This window comes from Suncus etruscus, chromosome 18, assembly GCF_024139225.1.
Source record: "Suncus etruscus isolate mSunEtr1 chromosome 18, mSunEtr1.pri.cur, whole genome shotgun sequence".
Lineage (NCBI taxonomy): Eukaryota > Metazoa > Chordata > Mammalia > Eulipotyphla > Soricidae > Suncus > Suncus etruscus.
The window spans coordinates 24,924,357-24,931,355 of record NC_064865.1 but is presented as its reverse complement, the minus strand read 5'-3'; the positions used below and the strand labels follow the sequence as shown (position 1 = coordinate 24,931,355).

Genomic DNA, 6,999 nt, shown 5'->3' with positions numbered 1-6,999 from the left:
CTGAAAAGAGAAATGGAAAAAAGAGGCCTAGTAGATATATATAGGACACTCCACCCCCAGAAACCTGGGTACACATTCTTCTCTAATGTACATGGGACATTTTCCAGGATAGAGTACATGCTAGCACATAAACTATACCTCCATAATATCAAGAGGATAGAAAATTTGCAGGCTACCTTCGCTGACCACAAGGCCCTGAAATTATATGTGAACCAAAGAGAATGTTGCATCAGTTGAAGCTAGTTACATGGTTAGTGAGATGATTGCTAAGGCAGGGAAACCATTCACAGAAGAAGAGTTTGTTAAAAAAAAATGCATGTTACAGGCTGCAAGTATTATCTGTCTGGAAAAGAAAGGTCAGTTTAGCAAAATCAGCCTTTCTGCCAACACTGTGGCAGAGTGCATTTCTGACATGTCAAGTGACATTTATCATCAACTGTGTGAGAAAGCCAAATGTTTTGATGCATACTCAGTTGCTCTTGATGAGGGCACAGATATAACAGACACTGCACAGCACTTAATTTATGTCTGTGGTGTTGATTGCAATTTTGAATTGACAGAGGAGTTGCTAACAATAATTCCAATGCATGGCCAGACCACCACTAATGAGATATTTCAGCATCTGTGTGATGCCATTGAGAATGCAGGTTTGCCATGGAAGAGGTTTTTTGGAATAATAACCAATGGAGCGCCATCGATGACAGGGAGGAAAAATGGACTGGTGGCACTTGTAAAAAAAAAAACTTGAAGAGGAGGGTGTAGAGTAGGCCATTGCTCTTCACTGCATTATCCATCATTTTTAGTAAATGCCTGCCGTGTGACAATGTGATGTCTGTTGTTGTGAAATGCATCAACCAAATCAGATCCAGGGGCTTTAAGCACAGGAGGTTCCGTGCTTTTTTAGAGGAAATAGAGTCAGAATATGGAGATGTGCTCCATTTCACCGAGGTACGTTGGCTCAGCAGGGGAAATATCCTGAAAAGATTTTTGAGTTGAGAGAGGAAGTGAAAGCCTTCATGAAGAAGGATGGGAATGCTGTTACTGAGTTGAGTGATCACAAATGGCACATTGACTTAGCTTTTCTTGTTGACAGCATACATAAACTGAATGTACTAAACAAGATGTTACAAGGCCCAGGGCAGCTTATCAGTGCTGCCTATGACAACATGAGAGCATTCTCCACAAAACTTGTGTGATGGAAATCCCAGCTCTCTCAGACAAACCTTTGCCATTTCCCAGCATGCAATGAACTTATGGGTGCAGGTATACCATTCAGTGGTGAGAAATATGTTGATGCTATTTTGAAGCTAGAGAAGGAATTTGATCACAGATTTGCAGACTTCAAAAAGCCCAGAACCACTTTCCAAATTTTTTTGGACCCCTTTTTCTTTGATGTGCAAGATGCCCCTCCTGTGCTTCAAATGGAGCTCATTGACCTGCAATGCAACTCTGATATCAAAGTCAAGTTCAAGGAGATTAGTGGAAAAGCAGACATGCATGGGCAGTATTTGGGAGAATTGCCCCCAGCTTCCCTGAGCTTTCCCGAATGTTCAAGCGCACCATGTGCCTTTTTGGGAGCACATATTTGTGTGAAAAGTTATTCTCCACATTGAACTTCAATAAGTCAAAGTACAGGTCTAGACTCAATGAAGATCATCTTCAATACTCAGGGTCTCAACTGCTTCCTCTCTAAAGCCAAAAGTGGTTCAGATTTGTGAGAAGCGCTGTCAAGTCTCTGGCAGCAAGAAATAGGCAAAAGATGCCATGTTCAGAAGAACTGTTCATGATCTTCACTCAATGTTCTATTCATGTTCAGAAGAAATAATTAAAACCATTAATAATGACGTTTGAGGACTTTTTTTGTGTGTGAAATCCCTTATGCAGCCCTGCCTCACCCTGACTTTGCCTCCTGCGGCCCCCAGGTAAATTGAGTTTGAGACCCCTGGTTTAAACTATAAGTTTCTCTCCAAAGAAGAATGATAAAATATGCAAATAAGATACATATTTAAAATGATCAATCTGGCAATATAATAATGAAACTGAATGTTGAGATTTCAATGACCGTTTGGAATCCTAGTGTATACTTGGGACCCTTTCCTTTATGTTCTTGCTTGGCTGAGAAGAGAAGAAACAAGTCAAGGCTTAAAGTGACTGAAAAATTCTACATGTTGTTTCTTGTACCCACTTGTCGGAATTATGGTATTTTTCTCCAGAGTCCCAAGACAAGATAAAAAGCTCTCCCTTTCACAATCAGAAAGTTCTGCTGGTTTACTAGCCACAGCTCTAATATTGCCATAGACCTTTGAAGGAGTATTTCCCAGGATGAGATTGCAAATGACAGTTCTTGCTATCTTAATGTTTTGGAAAGAGCCAAGGATGTGAACTTTCACATCAGCCAAAACAATTCGAGTCCAGATCACATTCTCTATGGTAAATTTGGTTTTTCCTCCTTTGCCAGCGATTCTTCCAATAGCTTGAGATAGATGGTCTCCCTTAAGGGGCTTCACATTAGTCATTTTAAAAGACTCCAGGAAGAGGTCATCCAGCCTAATGGAGCAAAAGCATCCTCCACCGAAACCAGAGGATGAAGGCTTTCACAAAGTCAGCAGCTTTTTTAGAGCACTAACATCTACAGCTTCTTTACATGTCCTGATATCTACGTTTCTTGATTCCAAGTGAAAATGTATCTGAAGCCCCAGTGTTCTACAATGGGAGTAGAAATCCTCATCCAGTTCTCTCGTAAGGACGTGTATTTGTTGGCTGGGACAGGAACTTTCCTGGTTTTATTTTTCCTCCCTCTCAGAAAAGAGTACCCAGAGAGGGGCAGGAAAACAGGCCTCTTGGCTCGCTCGTGCCCATATGCTTTGCATCCTCACCCTCTCCCAATAAGGATGGCTGTTCGACCTGCCGGTTTTTCACCCTCCGGTCACCCTTGCGGGAAATGAGGGTGAAGCCGTCCTCTGCCCCGACACCCTTATGCCTCCAGCACACTATCCATCCCCAAGAATCTCCCGCTCCAACAAGTGCGCGATGACAGTACCTGTTTGTTGTTTTATTGAGTCATGATTATTAGGCTCAAAATGTCCTCTTAGGTTTTTTTCTTGGGAATCACTCCTGGTGGAGCTTGGAGGACCATTGGAGTGTTGGGTACTGATCTGGTTTAGCTGCATGCAGAGCAAGTTTCTTATCCCCTGTACTATCTCTCTGGACCATGAGAATTTATAATTGGAGAATTTTTGTGTCTTTGTTTTATTTAATTCTATTATATATATGCCTCACAAAAAATTTCTAATTAGAAAAAACTGAAAATAGTGTCCATGGGCAAAGTGGTCTTAAAATATAGGCTCAGGCATACCTGGAGATGTTCAAGGGTTATTTTGGGTTTTATGTTCAGAGATTATTCCAAGCAATGCTCAAGGAACCATATGCAGTGTTGGGAATTAAAACAGGGTATGGCTGAATGTAAAGCAAATACCGTATTGCATGCACAATATTTCTAATTCTTCAGTTTTGAATCGGATTTTAAATAGAAAGGTCAAGTGAATTTTGAATTGGATTTTGCTTTGTATTGATGTTGGTGGGTATATCCAAATCAAGAAGATATTGAGTTGATATAGGGATTTTCTTATCTTCCATCTCTAAATTTATTAGTATGAAGATTGGTGCTTCTTTAAGCAATCAGCAGGTATTTCTAGTGTGTGAAGACCTCAAGATACATGTTACTTTTTTATTTTTATTTTGATCATAATGGCTTACATATCTTTCACAGTAGTATTTTAGGTACATATCAACATTGAATCAGGGGAATACCCATCACCAAATTTGTCCTCCCCCCCCCAATCCCAGTTCCCCTTCTGCAACCCATATACCCCACCATCACCCCCCAAACTGCTAGAGTAGGTGGTCCCTTCTTTGTCCAGATCACTATTAATGATCATATATCTGTTTGGTCCTGGTATCCTCCCCTGTTTCCCCCTCTATTTAAGAAGTGGAGCTAGGTAAGTCGAGTTAGGTACATGTTATTTTTAATCATGAAATATGAGATACTGGTAGGGCTTTTCTCTTATCTTGTTTCTAATATTTCACACTTCATCTTTTTCATAAGAAGGGGTTCTATCAAGTAGGTCTGTCCAGGGTAGAGCCCTAGGGTCAAGCTTCTTAATCTTGGATTAAGATGAATTAGATGTGTAATCTTAAAATATAGACATTACATTATCTCTTATATGTGAGACTTAAAGATACACAGTAAGGTGGGTCTGGAGTGATAGTACAGTGGGTAGGCCATTTGCTTTGAATGCAGCTGACCTGGGTTCTATCCCTGACATCTCATATAGTCCCCAAAGCCTGTTAGGAGTGATTCCTGAATGTAGAGCCAGGAGAAACCACTATGCATCACAAGGAGTGTCACCAAAATAAAACAAAGCAAAAAGGTATACAGCAAATTATTAACAAAGAGCCAAAGGCAACACAATAGGAGAACTATGCCATATGATTGTGGAAAGGGTGAAAGGGGAGGGAAGTTGGGGTTCCTTGTGGAAGGAGTAGGTACAGTGGTGATGGGTGTGCTGTTTGAGCTATGTGCATAAAAAAAAAACCACCATTAATGGTATTGTAAACCATAGAAACTCAACAAATTAAAAATGTTTAAAAAGGAGGGCTGGAGAGATAACACAGCGATAGGGTGTTTGCCTTGCAAGTGGCTGACCCAGGACCAACAGTGGTTTGAATCCCGGCATTCCATATGGTCCCCTGTGCCTGCCAGGAGTGATTTCTGTGTGAAGAGCCAGGAGTAACTCTTGAGTGCTGTCGAGTGTGACCCAAAAACCAAAAAAAAAAAAAAAAAAAAAAAGTTTCAAAAGGAAAAATTTCTCACATTTTTGATTTGCTTCCAAGTTGAACATTGGGATCTAACAACTATAAATTGAGTCAAAATATTAAAATATTGAATAATTCCAGATGCATTATTTATATAAAAGAAAAAATATAAGAATCTACCTCATATATAGCTGTGAGCGTTAAATGAGCTGAGACATGAAAAACATTCAATACAATTCCTGGCTTGGTCCTATTCTCTAATCATGTTGTTGGGGCCAACTTGATTTATTCTTTTTATTTCAGATACCTCAGGTATAAAACCTTTCTTTCTTTCTATAATCTTTTAACTAGTTCAAATACCTTCTATTTATCTCTCTATAGGTGTATTTTTCTTTCATTTCATGAACAGAAAAGAATTTCAAGTCTAGCTTTGATTGCATATTAGCAAAGTGAAAATCTTTTGCTTAAAGGGTCATGATGATAAAAAAAAAACTTCAGTTATGAGTAGTACTTGCCAAAGATTGGTTTTCACTAAACCATTCACCATTTTCTTTTCCTCAAATGACTAGCTGTCCTTGCAGCTCTTCAATTCAGTCTTACATATTGGAAGAATATTTGTCAAGACACTATTATAGTGAGCACTGTATTTGTAGTCTAATATAATATAGCACTAAATGCAAAAGTAGGGTGTCCAACTTAGATCTCCCGAAACTACTATGAACAAAAAGAGTAAAAAGTTATTATAGACACTAAGACATTTTTAGTGAGCACTGTAGTGAAAGTCAATGGCTTCCAAATGTATTCCGTAGCTTTTTCTGTGAGTAAAAGCATTAGAACAGTATTATAGACATCTATATAGAGCAGTTATTTAAACAGCTACTCAATCTAACAGCTGTATCTGTTGCTGCAGGCCTCTTTGAAGTATAAAAAGGAAATAAGAGAATATAAGCTGCTGGAAATTTCAAAGACAAGATGGAGACTTCTGAAACTTCTTGATCATCAAATTTAAACCAACATTCTCTTGCTGCATATTTACAGTAAGCTGTACAATGACCCTTTTCCATTTCACCATAATGGTTAGAAACTGAGGATAAGTTGTATTATTCAGGGTTGTCTTTAGAATCCATAGTGTACTGTAACAAGCCAAAGTTTTTTCTTTAATTTTAATTGTATTGAAACCATTATGAATCACAAAGTCCTTCATAGTTGGATATACAATGACTCAGATATACAATTAATAATTCTACTGCCTCCAATCCTTTCTCCACCAATAATCCCCAGGTATATCCCATATCCTTCCATAACCCCAGCCTGCCAGTATAACAGGCCCATTTTAAATTTAGATTGTTAAAGTTTGGATCTCTTGACTCCATTGTATTTTGTTTGTTTGTTTGTTTTTGGGCCACACCCGGTGACGCTCAGGGGTTATTTCTGGCTTTGTGCTCAGAAATTGCTTCTGGCTTGGGGACTATACGAGACTCCAGGATCAAACCGTGGTCCTAGGTCCGCCACATGCAAGGCAAATGCCCTACTGCTGTGCTGTTGCTCCAGCCCTGACTCCATTGTTATTGCCTTTGGTTTATATATCTAGTTATGTCCTTTAAATTTTTTTTATTTTACTGAAACCATTCTGATATACAAAGTCCTATATAGTTGAATTTCAGATATACAGTTAGTCATGGTGATTCATACTGCCAGTGTCAACCTCCCTCCACAAACGGACCCAGAGTGCATTCTCTACCTCCACCCTTGACCCCCTGGCCTGCTAGTAGAACAGGCCCATTTAAGTTTAGATGATTAAAGTTTAGGTCTCTTGATTGATTCTATTGTCATTGACTTTGGCTTGGATATTTAGTTCTGTCCTTATTTTTTCTCCACCAATGCTTCTGGGACCACTTGGCCTCTGGCCCTCAGCCTTTCCTTTTTCTTAGTTTTATTGAAAAAATGTAGAAATGTGTGGTAAAACAAAGTAATCATGTCCAAAGGTTCTATGAAAAAGGCAGGATCCACTATTTAAGAGATAAGTTGCAGCAAAACTTGGGGGAAATAGAGAGGAAAAACCTTTGGCCTAAAAATGAGACCATATCCATAAAGCATTTCTGCCATAAAACCAAATACAGGCTCCAGGCATACTAAGTTGTTTAACCACAAAGTCTTTCTTTGTGACTCCAGTAAAAGTTCTTC

The 6,999-nt window shown here is 39.1% G+C and overlaps 1 pseudogene; it reads right to left on the bottom strand.

The window, feature by feature from the left end:
• Positions 1-2,135: 2,135 nt before the first annotated feature.
• LOC125995746 (RNA-binding protein PNO1-like) lies at positions 2,136-2,998 on the bottom strand (annotated as a pseudogene).
• Between the last annotated feature and the right edge of the window lie 4,001 nt (positions 2,999-6,999).